The sequence below is a fragment of the Ornithorhynchus anatinus genome, chromosome 5 (assembly GCF_004115215.2).
Source record: "Ornithorhynchus anatinus isolate Pmale09 chromosome 5, mOrnAna1.pri.v4, whole genome shotgun sequence".
Lineage (NCBI taxonomy): Eukaryota > Metazoa > Chordata > Mammalia > Monotremata > Ornithorhynchidae > Ornithorhynchus > Ornithorhynchus anatinus.
This window is the reverse complement of record NC_041732.1, coordinates 105,725,473-105,747,288: the sequence shown is the minus strand read 5'-3', so window position 1 is coordinate 105,747,288 and position 21,816 is coordinate 105,725,473.

Genomic DNA, 21,816 nt, shown 5'->3' with positions numbered 1-21,816 from the left:
TCGACGCCGAGGTGGGTGGGCAACCACTGGACAATCTTGAGGTGTGGGGAAACACGGACTGAACGTTTCTGTGGAAAAATTATACAAGCAGAAGAGCTAAGTATGGACCGGAGTGGGCAGAGACAGGAGGCAGGGACGTCTGCGAGGAGGCTGATACAGTCATCGAGGCTCGTTACAAAACGGATGCCAAGTTTACCTTTCCGCAAACAGAAGTCAATCAGTCCAATGTTCTCCATAAACCAGGCGCTCGATCGAGAAGCAGTAAGACCTACTGGATGGAGCACGGGTTGGGAGGCAACAGGTCATGGGTTCTAATCCCGGCCACTTGTCTGCTGGGTGATCTTGGATAAGTCACTTCATTCATTCCGGGCCTCTCCTACCTCATCTTTTAAATGGATTGAGACTGCGAACCCCAGGTGGGACCAGAATTGTGTCTCATCCAGTTTACTTGTATCCACCCCAGAGCTCAGAACAGTGCCGGGTACATAGTAAGCATTTAACAAACACCACAATTATTATTATTATTATTATCATTATTATTACCCAGTGCTCTGCACACAGTAGGAGCTCAGTAGATAGTATTAGTGTTAGTAAAAATGCTGATCCAAACCAAAGGAAATAAAACATCGACCCCTTCAATTGGTTTTCTCCCCTCTCAGGGCCGCACCTGGAGAGTTTCCGGTCCCCTAACAGTCTCAACTACGGGAGGGAGAGTCACGCAGAGGCCTGGCCGGTCCATTCCGGTCATTAGAGGAGCAGCGTGGTTCAGTGGAAAGAGGACGGACTTGGGAGTCAGAGGTCAGGGGTTCACATCCCCACTCAGCCGCTTGTCAGCTGTGTGACTTTGGGCAAGTCACTTCACTTCTCTGTGCCTCAGTGACCTCATCTGTAAAATGGGGATGAAGACTGTGAGCCCCACGCGGGACCACCTGATCACCCTGTATCCTCTCCAGCGCTTAAAACGGTGCTTTGCACATAGTAAGCGCTTAACAAATGCCATCATCATCATCATTCCCAGCTTGCCCAGTGGCTAGCGAGTCGCAGGCCATCCGCTACAAGTCACAACTCGCCCGTGCTGGGCAGCGGCGGCCCGGGAGACAGTCGTTTGCCGCGCGGAAGGAGGCCGGGGTAAACCACTTCCGTATTTTTACCAAGAAAAATCTCTGGATCCACCACGACAGTGACTGCAGACGGAAGCGGGGCTTTCCGGAAGAGCTGTGTCTGTGGCGTCGCTACGGGTCGGACACGACTCGATGGCATAAGGCAACGCTTGCTTTTCTAAATCCAAACGGTTTAAATATCACAAACATCCTGAAAGTGTTTGTAAATGCCAACTCTTGCCCAGGGCTGTAATATTTAGAGACCTCTTTAACCTCGCTGGCTATTTATAAACTCAGCTTAAATAAAGAAACTCTCCAACCCGATCGACGGACGATCTCAGAGCCGCCAGTGGGAAGCGTCAAACAACAGCAGTTAACTTTAAGAGAATTCTGCTATAACTTTTTATTGTGGAATGAAATGATTGCTACATAAAACCGTCAAGAGAAGACATTAAGTCCCTGCCGACGGCCAAGGAATAAATATTGACAGAAAACTCGATTTTATTCTCCCAAGTGCTTAGCACAATGCCCCGCGCACAGTAAATACTCAATAAAAACCACCGATGGATCGATTAAAATCAATGTGTTTTTTCCTGAGAAGGGAACATATTTTCAATCAGTCCCTCAATTGAATTTATTGAGTACTTACTGTGTGTAGAACACTGTACTAAGCACTTGGGAGAGTACAAACCACAGTATGACAAAGGTATTCTCTGTCCACCACCAGCTCCACTATTTAACCATAATGTTGGAATTTTTTGAGCCAATTTTAAATCATGGAAAAAAATAACTTGCACTCTCTCCTATTTGACTCTTCTCACATAACTGTGTATAGAGATTGCGGATTCCTTGTGGGCAGGAATGTGTCTATCAATTCCGTTCTATTGTACGTCGTCTAGTGGAAGAGCAATGGCTTGGGAGTCAGAGGATGTGGGTTCCAATCCCGGCTCCGCCACCTGTCAGCTGTGTGACTTTGGGCAAGTCACCATACGTTTTGGTGCCTCAGTTACCTCATCTATAAAATGGAAATTAAGACTGGGAGCCTCACGTGGGACAAGCTGACTACCCTGTATCTACCCCAGTGCTTGGAACAGTGCTTGGCACATAGTAACCACTTAACAAATACCAACATTATTATTATTATTGTCTGCTGTGTGACCTTGGGCAAGTCACGTCACTTCTCTGTGCCTCAGTACCTCATCTGGAAAATGGGGACGAAGACTGTGAGCCCCACATGGGACAACCTGCTTGACTTATAATGACTCCGGTAGTTAGAACGGTGCCTGGCACATAGCACTTAACAAATACTATAATTATTATTATCATTACTACTCTCCCAAGCACTTAGTACAGTGCTCAATAAATACAATCCAACTATGGACAGGGACTCTCTCAAGCGCTGAATAAAGTGCTCTGTACCTGGTAAGCACTCCATAAGTATGACTGACTGACTGCTCAATAAATACCGTGGATCAAATGATTTAGAAGCACCTGTGCCGGGCAGCAGAGGCACGGGAGAGAGTCGACGGCGGAGACTCAGTTTACGGCACGGAAGGAAATCTGCCAGATTTTTCCTAAGAAAACTGTATGGATACACTACCGGAACAGTTGCAGCCGAAGAGCGGGGTGTTCAGGGAGAGATTCATTCATTCATTCAATCATAATTATTGAGCGCTTACTGTGTGCAGAGTACTGTACTGAGCACTTGGAAAGTACAATTTGGCAACAAATAGAGACAATACCTACCCAACAACGGCCTCGCAGTCTAGAAGGGGGAAGACAGACAGCAAAACAGGACAAGAAGACAGGCATCAGTAGCATAACTTGCCCGGTAGCATAACTTGAAATGACTGACCCAAGGTCACACAGCTGACACGGAGCAGACCTGGGGTTAGAACTCCGGTCCTTTTGACTCCCGGGACTACTCTATCCACTAGACCACACTGCTTCTTGAACCCTTCCTTCAAGAAGCTCAAATTTAGCCAGGGAGAGAGGCACTAAAAGGTATCGCAGGCAGGAGGAAGAAGGGGAAGCGGATAGAAGGAGCTTCGTCCATCTGAGCTCCCGGGATTGCAAGCACACGAGGGCCCCGGAAATCCACAGATGCCATAAGAAGGGTAACAAAAAGTCAAGTGGGCCAAGCCAACGGCTCCCGCGGCTTCTAATAATGCGTACGCGGTGTCGCCCCGGGGTCGGGAACGACCCCACGGCATTAGACAAGACAAGATGTCTCAGCCAGGCATCAGAACCCCATTTGGGCTGGCAAATGTGCAGTTCCGAGCATTCAGGAACATATTTGACGCCGCCGATTTAACCAGGGAATACAGGTCCACTGCTTTATTCATTCTAAAGTCGTCATCCTTTCACGGCTCTCCAGTGACCCTTGCCTTGGGATTAAATCCAGGTTCACACTTAGGTAATTAACTGGCTCACTTCTGTACCGTGATTAACACCCGAGAGTAAAATTCTGGAGCATTTTGAACCTGCATAAATTGGGCTTTTAGGACAGTATATGAGTCCACAAATTTGTAGATCTATAAACATCTATAAACCTTGGCTTTCCAGTTCATTACATTTTACTGTATGACTAAAAAATGTCCAGTGTAGTCTAATGGAAATAATAATAATATTTGTTAAATGCTTACTTTGTGCCTAGTCTTATTCGAAGGGCTGGAAAAATTACAAGATAATCAGGTTGGACACAGTTCCTGTCCCGCATGGGGCTCACAGTCGTAATCCCCATTTTCTCGATAAGGGAAGGGAAGTGACTTACCCAAGGCCACGCAGCAAACAAGTGGCAGAGCGAGGATTAGAAGTCTTGACCTTCTTTCTCCTAGGCCCGTGATCTATCCACCTCACCATGCAGCTTCTCCAAAGAGTCCAGGCTTGGGGTCAGAAGACCAGGGTTCTAATCCCGGCTCTGCCACTTGACTACTGTGTGACCCCGGCCAAGGAACTTTACTTCTTTGGGCCTCAGTTTTCTCAGTAAAATGGGGAATAAATCCTACTCGCTCATACTTAGGGTTATTCATTCATTCATTCATTCAATAGTATTTATTGAGCGCTTACTATGTGCAGAGCACCGTACTAAGCGCTTGGAATGGACAAATCGGCAACAGATAGAGACGGTCCCTGCCCTTTGACGGGCTCACGGTCTGATCGGGGGAGACGGACGGACGAGAACGAGGGCGATAAATAGAATCGAGGGGAAGAACATGTCATTAAAACAATAGCAGATAAATAGAATCAGGGTGATGTACATCTCATTAACAAAATAAATAGGGTGATGAAGATATAGACAGTCGAGCGGACGAGCACAGTGCCGGGGGGATGGGACGGGAGAAGGGGAGGAGGAGAGGGAAAGGGGGGAGAAGAGGGTTTAGCCGCGGAGAGGTGAAGCGGGGGGTAGAGGGAGCAGAGGGAAAAGGGGAGCTCAGAGTGGGAAGACCTCTTGGAGGAGGTGAGTTGTAAGTAGGGTTTTGAAGAGGGGAAGAGAATGAGTTTGGCGGAGGTGAGGAGGGAGGGCGTTCCGGGACCGCGGGAGGACGTGGCCCAGGGATCGTCGACGGGATAGGCGAGAACGGGGGACGGTGAGTCCTCCATCAGTCTTGACTATGGGAGGGAGAGTCAAGTTCCATCCCTAGCTTGGCCAGTGGCTAGCAAGTGGAAGGTCATCGGCTACAGGTCAAAACTCTCCCTTTGCTGGGCAGCAGCGACACGGGAGAGAGTCGAGGATGGAGACTCAAGTTTACAGCATGGAAGGCGGCGATGGTCATCCACTGCCCGATTGTTACTCAGAAAACTCTGTGGATCCACTACCAAAGCAATTGCTGATGGAGAACGGGGCCTTCTGGGAGAGATAATAATAATGTCGGTATTTGTTAAGCGCTTACTATGTGCAGAGCACTGTTCTAAGCACTGGGGTAGATACTGGGTCATCGGGTTGTCCCACGTGAGGCTCACAGTCTTCATCCCCATTTTAAAGATGAGGTCACTGAGGCACAATGAAATAAAGTGACTTGTCCGCAGTCACACAGCTGACGAGTGGCAGAGCCGGGATTCGAACCCATGACTTCTGACTCCCAAGCCCATGCTTTTCCACTGAGCCACGCTGCTTCCACTATGGTTCGGAAACGACTCGACAGCATAAGACAATACAAAGTTAGGGTCTGTGTTCGACCAGACTTTCTTTACCCCATCACTTTCCTAATGTAAATGCTTAACAATCTCTATTATCATTTATTACTCAAATAATAATAATGGCATTTTGTATTTGTTAAGCACTTACTACGTGCAGAGCACTGTTCTAAGCGCTGGGGTAGGTACAGGGGAATGAGGTTGTCCCACGTGAGGCTCCCAGTCTTAATCCCCATTTTAAAGATGAGGTCACTGAGACACAGAGAAGTGAAGTGACTTGCCCACAGTCACACACCTGACAAGTGGCAGAGCCGGGATTCGAACCCATGACCTCAGACTCCCAAGCCCATGCTTTTTCCACTGAGCCACGCTGCTTCCACTATGGTTCGGAAATAACTCGACAGCATAAGACAACACATTGTTAGGGCCCGTGTTGGACCAGACTAATACGTCTTTTCCCCACCACTACCCTCATGTAAATGCTTAACGAACTCTATTATCATTAATACACAAATAATAATAATGGTATTTTGTATTTGTTAAGCACTTACTACGTGCAGAGCACTGTTCTAAGCGCTGGGGTAGATACAGGGTAATCAGATTGTCCCATGTGGGGGCTCACATTTTTTAATCCCCATTTTCCAGATGAGGTAGCTGAGGCACCGAGAAGTGAAGTGACTTGCCCAAGGTCACATAGCACGAGTGGCGGAGCCGGGATTAGAACCCACGACCTTTGACTACCAAGCCCAGGCTCTTTCCACCGAGCCACGCTGCTTCTTAATGCAAATGTGTCCCCTCCAAGAGGCCTTCCCCTATTAAGCCTCCTTCTCCCCAGCTCCGTATCGCTTGGGCATTATCTGTGAATTTGGATCTGCTACCTTTTGGGTATTTGTTATGCACCACTTCACGCTCCACCCCAAACCCGAACGTTAATATCTTTAAATTAAATATCATTATTGGCTCATATCGATGGTTCTCTCCCCTTCAGACGGAAAGCTCATTTTTGGGGGGTGGGGTGGGGTGTTTCATAGTCTTCAGTAAGCGCTTATGTGTGCCAGGCACTATTCTAAGCCCCGGCTTAGATACCGGCGTGGCTTAGCGGAAAGAGCCCGGGCTTGGGAGTCAGAAGTCGTGGGTTCTAATCCCCGCTCCTCCACTTGTCTGCCGTGTGACTTTGGGCAAATCATTTAACTTCTCGGTTCCTCAGTTACCTCATCTCTAAAATGGGGATTGAGATCCTGAGCCCCAAGTGGGACAACCTGATTACCGTGTATAATAATGTTGGTATTTGTTAAGCGCTTACTATGTGCAGAGCACTGTTCTAAGCGCTGGGGTGGATACAGGGTAATCAGGTCGTCCCACGCGAGGCTCACGGTTAATCCCCAGGTAACTGAGGCACGAGAAGTGAAGTGACTCGCCCACAGTCACACAGCTGACAAGTGGCAGAGCCGGGAGTCGAACTCATGACCTCTGACTCCGAAGCCCAGGCTCTTTCCACTGAGCCACGCTGCTTCCCAGTACTTAGAACAGTGCTTGGCACAAAGTACGCCCTTAACAAAAATACCATTATCATAGTATATTATTGTTAAAAGCTAATCAGGTTAGAAACAGTTCATGTCCCACTTGGGGCTCACTGTCTTTATCGCCATTTGACAAGTGAAGAAACTGAGGCACAGAGAAGTGAAGTGATTGGCCCAAGATCAGAGGGCAGGCAGGGGAGGGATCAGGATTAGAACCCAGGTCCTTCTGACTCCCAGGCCCATGCTTTATCCAGTAGGCTATGCTGCTTCTCATGGTGAGTAAGGAAAGGGTCTTATAAAAGGGTTCGATTATCTTCTGTCTACTCCAGCGCTTAGAATAGTGCCTGGTACAGAGTAAGAGCTTAAGAAATACTGTAATTACAATTATTTTTATTATTATCGCAATACATCAGAGTAGGTAGACACATTACCTGCCCAAAACGAGCACTTCTGTGTCGACTCTGCAACTGAATCTGTGACCTTTGAGCAAGAGATAATCGCCCTTAGCCCCACAGAATTCATATTCATATGCACGTATTATATATTAGAATTATTTTTATACCTTAGTGGTTGCCTCCTCTTCCAGACTGTAATTATGGGCTAACATGTCTACCAAATCTGTTGCATTTTTCTCCCTGAAGCCCTGAATTCAATGCTCTGCACACAGTAAGAGTTCAATAAGAATATCGGATTGATTGATTACTGACTGGCCCGCTCCATAAAATAAGCCCGGGAAAAGTTGAATCTATGAATTATATATCAAAAATCATTTATCTGCATTAATGCCTGTCTCCTCCTCTAGACCGTAAGCCTCCATACGGGCAGGGAATGTCCCAAATTCTCAGTCCAGTGCTCTAACCGTGGCTCCACCATTCACCTGCTGGTTGACCTTGGACAAGTCACTTAACTACTCTGTGCCTCAGTCTCCTCATCTGTCAAATGACGCTTAAATATGCCCTCTCCCTTCCCCCTTAGACTATAAATCACAAGTGTCTGATTTGATTATCCTGTGTCTGCCCTAGATTTTAGCACAGTTGATGACAGATAGTAAGTGCTGAATAAATACCACCATTTATGTTGGTATTTGTTAAGCGCTTACTATGTGCAGAGCACCGTTCTAAGCGCTGGGGTAGACACAGGGGAATCGGGTTGTCCCACGTGGGGCTCACGGTCTTCATCCCCATTTTACAGATGAGGGAACCGAGGCACAGAGAAGTGAAGTGACTCGCCCACAGTCACACAGCTGACGAGTGGCAGAGCTGGGATTCGAACTCACGACCTCTGACTCCAAAGCCCACGCTCTTTCCACTGAGCCACGCTGCTTCTCTATCCCCATTATCGTTACCATTATCATTTATTATTATCCCCTGCCACGTGAAACCCCAAACTCAATCACGAGCTGGTCACGTCTTAAATAGATTCGCGGGAATTTCTGCCTGTTGCTGGTGAATATCTATTTATGTTCATGTTTGTCTCCCCTTCTAGATCATCGGCTCGTTGTGGGCCAGGAAAAAAATCTACCATCTCTGCTCTACTGTAGACGGTCGTCTAGTCAACCGTATTTATTGAGTGCTTACTGTGTGCAGAGCACTGTACTAAGCACTTGGGAGAGGACAATAGAACAATATAGTAGATTCATTCCCAGTCACAAGTTTACAGTCTAGAGGGGGAGACAGACATTTATAGAAATAAATTACGGATATGGACATAAGTGCCGGGAAGGGGGACGATTGAAGGGAGAAAGTCAGAGTGACGGAGAAGGGAGTGGGAGAAGAGGAAAGGGGAGTGTAGTCAGGCCTCATGAGTTCGAATCCCTGCTCTACCACTTGTCAGCTGTGTGACTGTGGGCGAGTCACTTCGCTTCTCTGTGCCTCAGTTCCCTCATCTGTAAAACGGGGATTAAGACCGTGAGCCCCACGTGGGACAACCTGATTCCCCTGTGTCTACCCCAGCGCTTAGAACGGTGCTCGGCACATAGTAAGCGCTTAACAAATACCAACATTATCATTATTATTATTATCATAGAAGGCTTCTTGGAGGAGATGAGCCTTTAATAAGGCTACAAAGTGGGGCAGAGTCATTGTCTGTAGGATGTGAGGACGGAGAGTGTCCCAGGCCAGAGGCAGGATGTGGGCGGAGAGATCGGTGGCGAGATTGACCAGATCGAGGTACACTGAGAAGATGGGGTTACCTTGAAACAGTAACAATAACTATAATAATAATTGCGATTTTCCTAAGCAGGTACAAAGTGCCAGACACAGTATTAAATTCTGGGGTGGATACAAGCCAATCGGGTTGGACACAGTCCCCGTCTCACGTCGGACCCACGGCCTCAATCCCATTTTACAGATGAGGGAACCGAGGCCCAGAGAAGTGAAGCGTCTTGCCCCAAGTCACAGAGCAGACAAGAGTGGAGCCGGAATTAGATCCCGTGACCTTCTGACTCCCAGGCCTGGGATCTTTCCATTACTCCGCGTGAAAGCTGGGCAGCACACGCGGTGACCGAGAAAGGCTGGTGCCTCACTTTGCAGCTGTCGACCGTCTGCCCATCGTACACCTCCCCTTCCTTCCCTGTCGCCACCCTGGACTCTTCTTCAAAGAGACCGGCCCCGAAAGCAATTAGCGACTAGCTGGAGTTGGAACAGAGAGACCGACGACCGTCGGCCACTCGACGGTGAACTTTTCATTGAGACCCACGGGCCATCCAGCTCTTCCTCTCCACGAGCATAGCTCCCTTCCTATTAAATATAAACGATCCGATAGAAGCCGAATTTTTTTGACAGCTGAGAAACCACGGGGCAAAATGACCTATCAGTCGCGGATTTATTTTCTTTTTCTGGTTTCACGCCATGATGGGAAGGGGAAAGCCGGATTTCCCCCGGCTGCAGGCTTAGTTGTCGCCAGCATTCACAGTCTCCGCAGATCCACCCGACTGCTTTTTTTCCTCTTAACTCTGATGGAGCTGGAAAATTCCCCCACCATTTCCCTAAAGATGAGAGATTTCTCCCGTCTGTGCCTCGAGGGAGGGCTGAAATGAACAAAGAGATGCAATTCTCCGAGAAGGTTCGTGTGCTCGTTGTGGGCAGGGAATGTGACTGTTTAATGTTGCATTGCACTCTCCAAATTGCTTAGGACAGTGCTCCGCACACAGTAAGAGCTCAGTAAATAATAATGTTGGTATTTGTTAAGCGCTTACTGTGTGCGGAGCACTGTTCTAAGCGCTGGGGGAGATACAGGGTAATCGGGTTGTCCCACTTGGGGTTCACACACTTTTAATCCCCATTTTCCAGATGAGGGAACTGAGGCACAGAGAAGTGAAGTGACTTGCCCACAGTCGCACAGCTGACAATCGGCGGATCTGGGATTCGAACCCACGACCTGTGACTCCCAGGCCTAAGCCTCCTCTTTCCACTTAGCCACGTTGCTTCTCAATATACAAAATATATAAATATACAAAATATATAAATACATAAAATATATAAATATACAAAAAATATAAATACGACTGACTGCCATTTGTTTACATATTCCCTCACTCTGTGAATCGTTCTTTAGAAAAATAATCAGGGAGAAGCAGGTACTTGAGATGTACATCACCTTGATTCTATTTATTGCTGTTGTTTTAATGAGATGTCCATCTCCTCGATTCTATTTATTGCTATTGTTTTTGTCCGTCCGTCTCCCCCGATTAGACTCTGAGCCCGTCAGTGGGCAGGGATCGTCTCTATCTGTTGCCGAATTGTCCATTCCAAGCGCTTAGTACAGTGCTCTGCACATAGTAAGCGCTCAGTAAATACGAATGAATTCAATGAATGAATGAATGAATGAATGAATACTAGACCGCGAGGTCGAGATATGAAATTCCGAACAATATATCTGTCGGTCGCATTTGTTGAGTGTTCACTGTGCCGACCATCGGACTAAACAGCGTTCTAATCCCTGTTCTGCCACTTGTCTGCTGTATGACCTTGGGCAAGTCACTTCATTTCTCCGAACCTCAGTTCCCTCACCTGTAAAATGGGAATTAAGACTGTGAGCCCCACGGGGGAGAGAGACTGCATCCAATCTGATTAGCTTGTGTCTATCCCCGCGCTTAGAACAACACCGGACACATAGTAAGCGCTTAACAAACACCATCGTCTTGATCATCAGAGGAAAAGAGAGGTAAGAGATTGAATCCCCGCCCTGATGCCTGTCTACGCCTTTTGTTTTGTCGTCTGTCTCCTTCTAGACTGTGAGCTCGTTGTTGGGTAGGGATTGTCTCTATCTCTTGCCGAACTGTACTTTCCAAGCGCTTAGTACGACGCCCTGAACGTAGTAAGCGATCAAGAAATACAAATGAAGGAATGAAGGAATACAGTCTACTGCTTGAGGAGAGCTTGCGTGAGTGGGAGAGAAAATTTGGTGGGAAAATCTTTCGGCGGAGACATTTTCAGAAGACCCATACGGGGACCGGTCGGTACCCTCCAACGCCGTGGACAAAGCGAAGAGACTGTTTGCCATTTTCCACTGGTAGTTCACGTCACAAGCTCATTGTTCTGCTGGCATAGAAACCAGCTTCTCTCATCATAATATTGCTATTTGTTAAGCGTTTACTACGTGCCAACCACTGTTCTAAGCACTGGGAGAGATACAAGGTAATCAGGTTGTCCCACTTGGAGCTCACAGTCTTCATCCCCATTTTCCAGATGCGGTTACTGAGGCACAGAGAAGTTAAGTGGCTTGCCCAAAGTCACACAGCAGACAAGTAGAGGAGCCGGGATTAGAACCCAAGTCCCCTGACTCCCATGCTTGTGCTCTTCCCACTAAGCCACGAAACAGGGATCCATCCAGCAGCGGAATGATCCTTAACATAGCGGAAGGAGCCTGGGCCTGGGAGTCAGAAGGACTTGGGTTCTAATCCCGGCCCCACCACATATCTGCTGTGGGACCCCGGGCAACTCACTTCACTTCTCTGGGCCTCAGTTACTTCATCTGGAAAATGGGGACTAAGACCGTGAGCCCCCGTGGGACAGGGACCTTGTCCAACGTGATTAATTTGTATCTACCCCAGCATTGAGAACAGTGCTTGGCACACCGTAAGCATTTAATAAGTATCATAATTACGGAAGCAGCATGGTGTAGTGGGTAGAGCACAGGCCTGGGAATCAGAAAGTCTTGTGTTCTAATCCGGCCCCGCCACTTGTCTGCTGGGTGGCCTTGGGCACGTCACCTCGCTCCTCTGAGTGCCTCAGTCACCTCATCTGTCAAATGGGGACTACGACGGTGAGGCCCATGTGGGACAGGGACTGTGTCCAACCCAATTTACTTGTATCTACCCCAGAATTTAGTACAGCGGCTGGCACATTCATTCATTCATTTATTCCATTGTATTTACTGAGCGCTTCCCGGGCGCAGAACATCGGGCTAAGTATTTGGGAGAGTACAATACCACAGTAAACAGACACATTCCCAGCCCACAACGAGCTTGCGGTCTCGAGTCGGGGGCGACAGACGTGAATGCAAATAGATAAAATTACAGATAAGTACCTAAGTGCTGGGGGGTAAGAAGGGGAGAAGAGCAAAGGGAACAAGTCAGGGAGACGTAGAAGAGAGTTGGAGATATTTTTTATTACCTTATTTATTTCATCAATGAGGTGTACCTCCCCTTGATTCTATTTATCGTGATGACGTTGTCTTGTTTTTGTCCTTCTGTCTCCCCCGATGAGACTGTGAGCCCGTCACTGGTAATTATCATGATAATGTTGGTATTTGTTAAGCGCTTACTGCGTGCAGCGAGAGCACTGTTCTAAGCGCTGGGGTAGATACAGGGGAATGAATCACTGGTCAGGGATTGTCTCTATCTGTTGCCGAATTCCTCTGTGCCTCAGTTACCTCATCTGTAAAATGGGGATTAAGACCGTGAGCCTCACGTGGGACAACCTGATTCCCCTGCATCTCCCCCAGCGCTGAGAACAGTGCTCTGCACATAGTAAGCGCTTAACAAATACCAACATGATTATTATTTCAGTGCTCTGCACGTAGTAAGCATTCAATAAATACTACTGAATGAATGAATGGAGATGAGGAAAAGGGGAGCTTAGCTGGGAAAGCCTCTTTTAGGAGATTTGCCTTTATCAATAATGATAATGATGATAATAATAATTTTGGTATCTGTTAAGCGCTTACTACGTACCACACATTGTCCTAAGCGTTGGGGTGGATGTCCATCGGATTTGAGGAGGGAAGGCGTTCCAGGCCAGAGGTTGGACACAGGCCGGGGTCGGGGGTGAGACAGGCGAGATGGAGGCCTAGGGAGACGGTTGGCATTAGAGGAGCGGAGTGTGCGGGCTGGGTTGGAGGAGGAGAGCAGCGAGGTGAGGTAGGAGGGGGCGAGGGGATTGAGGCCTTTAAAGCCAATGGTGACGAGTCTCTGTTTGATATGGCGGTGGACGGTCAACCACTGGCATTTTTTGAGAAGTGGGGTGAGATATCCTGAATGTTTTTTGTAGAAAAATGATCCGGGCTGCAGAGTGAAGCAAGAACTAGCACGATGATAAGTGCTTAATAAAAACCACTATAATTATTGTTATTATGCTGCGTTTCGCAATCAATAGCCAACAATTTGTGGGTGATTTAGGCGGTAATAAAATCTGATTTAGAGAGCCTTTTAAAAAATCCCAACCTCCATGCATTTGTTGGGAATATACCCAAAAGGAAACATTCTGCATATTAACTGCCAAGCTGTTTTGTTACAGTGAGGATGGTTTGTTTTAGGAACAGAAAGGATCTAATTTGGGTGGGTGTTTTGTTACAGTTGAGGAAATAAATGAATCTGTCTTAAAAAGGAGGAGGAGGAGGAGGAGGAGGAGGAGGAGGAGGAGGAGGAGGAGGAGAAGGAGGAGGAGGAGGAAAAGGAGGAGGAAGAGGAAAAGGAGAAGGAGGAGAGGAGGAGGAGGAGGAAAAGGAGGAGAGGAGAAGGAGGAGAGGAGAAGGAGGAGGAAGAGGAGGAAAAGGAGAAGGAGGAGGAGGAAAAGGAGAAGGAGGAGGAGGAAAGGAGAAGGAGGAGGAGGAAAAGGAAAAGGAGGAGAGGAGAAGGAGGAGGAAAAGGAGAAGGAGGAGGAGGGGATGGAATGCTTTAAAGCCACAGGGGAGGAGTTTCTGTTTGATGCAGAGGTGGATGGGCAACCATGGAGGTTCTTGAAGACTGGGGAGACATGGACTGAACTTGTTTTCAGAAAAATTATCCAAACAGCAGAGTGAAGTATGGAGGACTGAAACGGGGAAATTCAGGAAACAGAGAGGTCAGGTAGGAGGCTGATATGGTACTCAAGGCAGGATGGTCCCATTTTGTGGACACTTCGATTTCTGCAAATAGAGGAGACTAATAGAGTGAACTTTACGTAGACAGACTCAGAACTGACACCTTTCTCCCTGGGACTCCATGTTGATTCCACAGAAAAGAAGTAAGACTTACCCCTTAGCAAACGTAGCACCCTCTGGGGAACGCTGAAATACGATTGGCCTTCAACTTGCAAATACGAGCTCTCTGTGAAATATATCATCTGCCAAAAGGTCCCCTTCATGAATAATGGATTTTAGGGACAGGAAAATTATGCTCCTCTGCAAAAAGGGAATGACTGTATTTCAAAGGCAATTTTTGTTGTATTTATATTGTTACGGCCGACTCGATTCTTCCCACGGGATTTCTGCTTCCCTCTGAAGGCGCCTACCCACGAGGGATGTTCTCTTAGAGTCGGAGGTCCGCTGGGTATGGCTGCGGAGAGAGGGGTGGGTTGCTTTTTTTTTTAAGTGCTCTCAATACCTGTTGAAGTATCTGTTCGTGGATTTTGTGAAATCTAGGCGTATCCCCTCGGGTGTATCGCCTTCTAACCTCGGCTAGCTGGGTGTTACTTGGGGTCAGTTTGATCCACAATAAGATTAAGTCAACCAGCGTGACTTCCAATGAACCGATCGATCGATCTTATTTATTAGGTTCTTTCCGTGTGCAGAGCAGTGTACTAGACACTTGTCAGAGTAGAAAGGAGTCAGAGACGGCACGCTTCGCTCCTCTAATGGTGACTTTCTCGCTATACCTCCATCTCGAATATCCCACTGCCGACCTCTCGCCCAAGTCCTGCCTCTGATCTGGAACGCCCTCCCTCCTCCTATCCGACAGACGATTACTCTCCCGCTCTTCGAAGCCTTATTGCAGGCCCATCTCCTCCAAGAGGCCTTCCCTGACTGCACCCTCCTCTCCTTTTCTCCCACCTCTTCTGCACCTCCCTGACCTGCTCGCTTTCTTCATCCCCCCTCCCGGCCCCACAAGCACTTCTGGCCACCTCTACAATTTATTTATTTACGTTAACGTCTGTCTCCCCCTCTAGATTGTAAACCCGTTGTGGGCAGGGAATGTGTCTGTTGTCGTATTTTACTCTCCCAAGTGCTCAGGACAGTGCTCCACACCCGGTAAGCACTCCATCAATACGACTGAATGCACAAATGAACGAACGAAGAGTACGACGCAGCGGAGTCGTTAGAAATGTCCCTCGTCCGTGGCGAGCCCCAACTAGCTGTAAGAGGCCTAGTCCACTGAAAGTTTAGCTAATCAGGGGCCTGGGGTCTAACAGACTCCCCCCGTATCCGACACCAGCCACTTTCCTCATCCATAAAATAAACATTCAATACTTGTCCCCTCCCCCTTAGACTGTGTCTCTGGGAAAATGGGTTACTCAGCCCAGTTCTTGGAAGTTCAATAAGTCTCCAACAAAGCCCCCGGCTGATAGTATTGATGATGACGACGACGATAATAACATAATGGTAATAATAATCCTCGTATTTGTTAAGCGCTGGGGTGGATACGAGCAAATCTGTAAAATGGGAATTAGGATCGTAAGTCCCATAATAATGTCGGTATTTGTTAAGCGCTTACTATGTGCAAAGCACTGTTCTAAGTGCTGGGGGAGATACAGGGTAATCAGGTTGTCCCACGTGAGGCTCACAGTTAATCCCCGTTTTACAGATGAGGTAACTGAGGCGCCTAGTAAGCGCTTAAAAAATACCGCAATCAGTGTTATCATTATCATGATTGATTAAAATGATTTATGAATGCTATCTGGGGGGGAAAGGATCTCCTTGAATGACTTGCTCCCACCATTTCTCCGAGGTTGTTTTCTAACGGTATTTGTTAATTCAGTGATTCCTTCATTCAATCGTATTTATTGAGTGCTTACTGTGTGCAGAACACTGTACTAAGCGCTTGGAAAGTACATTTCAAAGTCGTCCCCATTGTTAAGCACTTACTAGACGCCAGGCACCATTCTAGGTGCTGGGGTAGATATAAGGTCATCGGATTGGACACAGTCCCTGTCCCACGTGGGGCTCGCAGTCTTAATCCCCTTTTTCCAGATGAGGTCACTGAGGCCCAGAGAAGTGAAGTGACTGTCCCAAGGTCACACAGCAGACAAGCGGAGGAGCCAGGACTAGAACCCAGGTCCTTCTGACTCCCAGGCCCGGGTTCTATCCAGCAGACCACCCGCTTCAAATGTCACAGCTACATAGGTACACCTGTGTACATAAGGAATGAATCTGTATTCACTGCAGAATTCATTTTATTTCCTTGTCCCTCGCTTAAGCTAAGTAGTTAAACATCGTAATCATTAAAATGTGATTTTCCCCTCACCGTCAGAGGCTCTGTTAGTACAGGCTCCTTTCTTAGAAGAAATCATCCCGAACTAGAAGTAGGAGGAGCGGGAGTGATAGTATAGTAGTAGTAATAATAATAATTAGTATTTGGTGAGCACTTTCTATTTGCTTAACAGATAACTAATACTCCTGTGTCTGCTAGGGTAGATTCAAGTTGTTCAGACCAGATAATATCCCAGTACCACATTCAATCTTATTTATTAAGCACTTACTGCGATCAAAACACTGAACTAAGCGCTTGGGAAAGTATAATAAAACAATAAACGGTGACATTCCCCGCTCACAATGAGTTCACTGTCTGGTGAGGATAGGAGAGGGACAGACATCAACAAAAATAAATAAAATAACAGATATATACCTAAGTTCTGTAGGGCTCGGGGGGGGGGGGGGAGGGGGGGTTCATAGAAGCAGCGTGGCTCAGTGGAAAGAGCACGGGCTTTGGAGTCAGAGGTCATGAGTTTGAATCCCAGCTCTGCCACTTGTCAGCCGTGTGACTGTGGGCGAGTCACTTCACTTCTCTGTGCCTCGGTTCCCTCATCTGTAAAATGGGGATTAAGACTGGGAGCCCCACGTGGGACATCCTGATTCCCCTGTGTCTACCCCAGCGCTTAGAACGGTGCTCGGCACATAGTAAGCGCTTGACAAATACCAACATTATTATTAGTTTATGTTTTGAGGGAAAGCATGTATTGACTCTCCATTTTACAACTGAAGAAACTGAGACCCCCCCAGGTTAAGTGACTTGCTCAAGGTCACGCAGCAGGCAAGTAATAAAAATAATAATAATAATTGGGGTTTCTCTTAAGCGCTCACTATGTGCCAGGCACTGTACTAAGTGCTGGGGTAGATACAAGCAGATGGGGTTGGATGCAGTCCTTGTCCCACCTGGGGCTCACGGTAAGTGAGAGGAGCGACTGGTGACCTCAAGGCCTTGAACTCAGAGGAGCGACTGAATACTATTTAGGAGAGCAGGTGAGCACTACTTGGAAGAGCAGGTGAGCAGTAATAATAATAATAATAATAACGATGGTAAGTGACCACGTGGGACAACCCGATGACCCTGTATCTCCCCCAGCGCCTAGAACAGTGCTCTGCACATAGTAAGCGCTTAACAAATACCAACATTATTGTTATTATTATGTGCCGAGCTCTGATTTAAGCGCTGGGGTTGCCCCATGCGGGGCTCACAGTCTTCATTCCCATTTGACAGATGAGGCTTAGGGAAGTTAAGTGACTTGCCCAAAGTCACACAGCTGATAAGTGGCAGAGCGGGGATTAGAACCCACGACCCCTGACTCCCAAGCCCGAGCTTCTTTCCACCAAGCCACGCTGCTTCTCCGTGCTCCGCAAGGCGGTGCTTGGAAGAGAACAAATCCTCCCAAGTGAGCAGGCGGGAGAGGCCCACAAGGGTCGCTTGAGCAAATCCTTTCCATTCGAAGGTGAAGCGAGGAGGCTTCGATCTCAGAACGGTGAAGGGTGCTCGACGGTGAAGAGCCCAAGGTGGTGAAGTCACACCCGGCGCCACGCGTGAACTCTCCTCTCCTCGCATCCTCACGGATATGAAGCACGAATCGGCAGAACCAACTACCATCGTGATTTATGTCGAGGAACAGATGAGATAAATCAAAGCCGTGACCTTAAATAAGTGCAAATAACAGCAAGTGCTCGGGCAGAGAATTCACTCCGACGACTAAATGGAATACAAAATATATTCTTTTTTGAAAAACAGCCTAGAGAGGGGGCCAAGGATTTGGAGACAGAGTCGTAATCTCAATAGGTGATTCATCCCTGCGTTACGAGTACGTACAAACGCACGCTCCGACCCAGACCTCTCCTTTGAAAACAATAAAAGGATCACTTACGAGCAGCAGCGAGGCCTAGCGGAAAGAGCATGGGCCCGGGAGTCAGAGGACCTGGGTTTTCAAGCAGCGTGGCTCAGTGGAAAGAGCCCGGGCTTCGGAGTCAGAGGTCACGGGTTCGACTCCCGGCTCCGCCACTTGTCAGCTGTGGGACCGTGGGCGAGTCGTTTCACTTCTCTGGGCCTCAGTGACCTCATCTGGAAAATGGGGATTAACCGGGAGCCTCACGTGGGACGACCTGATTACCCTGTATCTACCCCAGCGCTTGGAACAATGCTCTGCACGTAGTAAGCGCTTAATAAATACCAACATCATTATCATTATTATTATTATCCTGACTCCTCCAGTTGTCGGTTGTGCGACCTTGGGCAAATCTCTTACCTTCTCGGTGCCTTCGTTATTAGAGAAGCAGCGTGGCTTAGTGGACAGAGCACGGGCTTGGGAGTCAGCAGTCACGGGTTCTAATTCCGGCTCCGCCACTGATCGGCTGTGTGACTTTGGGCAAGCGACTCTGTGCCTCAGTTCACCTCATGCGTAAAATGGGGATGAAGAACTGTGAGCCCTACGTGGGACAATCTGATCGCCTTGCATCTTCCCCAGCGCTTAGAACAGTGCTTGGCACACGGTAAGCGCTTAACAAATACCAACAGTATTATTATTAGTCATGTCATCTCTGAAAAGGGGATTAAATCCTCTTCCTTTCAACCTGAGCCCCATGTGGGACAGGGACTGTGTGCCACCCGACACCTTGGCGCTTCGAACAGGGCTCGGCACCTTATTCTCCCCATCTAGACCGTATGCTTGCTGTGGGCCGAGAATGCGACTGTTATACCGTACTCGCCCAAGCGCTTAATACAGTGTTCTGAACCCAGTAATCCCTCAATAAATATGCTTGACTGCCTGACCGATCTAATAAGAGCTTGACTAATACCATAAAAAAAACGATAAATTGTTTTAATTGAGCACTGACTGTGTCCCAAGTACCGTCTGGACAAAATTTGGTATAATAGACACATTCCCTCTCCACAGGGAATCTACGCTAACGACAGTGAGATTGTATTGGTATGGGTCGGCTCGGTGAATAAGATAAATTTGATAAGACAGAGGATTGGTAGAGGTAATAATAGTGACGATAATAAAAATAATAAAAGGAATCTTGTTATTTGTTCAGCGCTTACTATGTGATAGCAGGGTAGCCTATTGGAAAGAGCCCGGCCCTGGGAGTCAGAAGACCTGGGATCTAATCCCAGTTCCCGCTCTTCTTCTTTTATTGCTTAGAACAGTCCTTGGTACATAGTAAGTGCTTAACAAGCACCATCATTATTGTTATTATAATTCATCCATTCAATCTTATTTATTGAGCACTTACCTGTGCAGAGCACTGTACTAAGCGCTTGGGAGAGGATAATACAACAATAAACGGACACATTTCCTGCCCATGACAAGTTTATAGTATGGGGGGGGGGGGGACAGACATTAATATCAGTGGGGTGGGACCGGGAGGGGGAAAGACTCAAGATAATAATAATAATGTTGGTATTCGTTCAGCACTTACTATGTGCAGAGCACTGTTCTAAGCGCTGGGGTAGACAGAGGGGAATCAGGTCGTCCCACGTGGGGGGGGGGGGGGGTCACAGTCTTCATCCCCATTTTACAGATGAGGTAACTGAGGCACAGAGAAGCTGAGCGACTCGCCCACAGTCACACAGCTGACAAGTGGCAGAGCCGGGATTCGAACCCATGACCTCGGACCCCAGAGCCCGGGCTCTTTCCACTGAGCCACGCTGCTTCTCAAGAGAGCTGGTCAGGGTGATGCAGAAGAGAATGGGGGGAGAGGCAAAGGGGGCTCAGTGTGGGAAGGAAGGTCTCTTGGAGGAGATGGGCCTTCAGTAAGGCTTTGAAAGGAGGGAGAATCACTGTCTGTCGGATTTGAGGAGGGAGGGCGTTCCGGGCCAGAGGCAGAACGGGGGTCGGGTGTCAGCGTTGAGATAGATGATACCGAGGCACGGTGAGAAGGTGAGCACACAGCCGTTGTTTGCTGTGTGACCTTGACCGAGTCACCTCACTTCCCCTCCTCCAGACTTTAAGCCCGTTACGGACAGAGAATGTGTCAGTTTGTCGTCGCCTCGGTTCCCTCATCTGTAAAATGGGGATTAAGGCTCTGAGCCTCATGTGGTACGATCCGATTACCCTGTATCTCCCCCCAGCGCTTAGGACAGTGCTCTGCACATAGTAAGCGCTTAACAAATACCTACAGAATTAATATTATTGTTCTACTGTACTTGGCCGAGGGCCTAGTACAGTGCTCTGTACCCAGTTAGCGCTCAATAAATACTACTGATTTAATGAATGAATTCTCTGTGCCTCATTTACCTCATCTGGAAAATGGGGCTTAAGACTGTGAACCCCATGTGGGAAAGGGATCGTGTCCAACCTAATTACCCAGCAGGTAATAGAGTGTCTGGCATATAACAAATACCACCTCCAAAAAACCACCATACACATGCAAAGATAACCCAGCTGCCGTGACGCATTTCCTGCATCTAGCGTCTGTTGTGGACTGCACTCCTCCCCCTTAGTTATGATAACGATAATTATGGTATTTGTTAAGCACTTACTCTGTGCCAGGCACTCTACTGAGCGCTGGGGTGGCTACAAATACATCCCGTTGGACACGGTCCTCGCCCCCCGTGGGGCTCGCCGTCCCAATCCCCATTTCCCAGGTGAGGAAACCGAGGCCCAGAGGAGTGAAGTGACTTGCCCCGGGTCACCCGACGGACAAGCGGCCGAGCCGGGATTAGAATTCAGGAGCTTCCGACCCCCAGGTCCAGGCTCTAGCCACTAGGCCAGGCTGCTCCTCTGTATCCAGCAGAAAATCCTTACCGGGGATTCGGGCTCTCGTTCAGCTTTCTCCCTTCTACCTCACCTCGCTGCTCACCCACGACAAGCCGGGCCACCCTCATGGCTCCTCTCATAATAATAATGATACTAATAATGGTATTTGTTAAGTGCTTACTATGTGCCTAAACTATTCTAAGTGCCGGGGTAGATATAAGGTAATCAGCTTGTCTCGCCTGGGGCTCACGGTCTCGATCCCCATTTCAGAGATGAGATCACTGAGGCACAGAGAAGTTAAGTGGTTTGCCCAGGGTCACACAGTGGATAGGGGGGTGAAGCCAGGATAGGAACCCACATCCTCTGACTCTCAAACCCGGGCTCTTTCCGCTAAGCGACGCCGCTTCTCGCCTCTATACTCTCTCTTCTGTCGCCAACCCACTCACCGCACCTCGCTTTTATAACTTTGACCTCCCGCTCTGCCTGAAATTCCCTCCTCTACGTATCTGAAAGACTCCCTTTCTCCCCCCCTTCAGAGCTCAACTGCAATCATAACTTCTCCAGAAAGCCTTCCCTGACTAACCTCTCATCCCCCCCGTCCCATTCATCTTCCCTCCTGCGTCACTTACGGTCTCGGGTCCGTACCCCCTAATCCACTCAGTCGACCGATGGTATTTACTG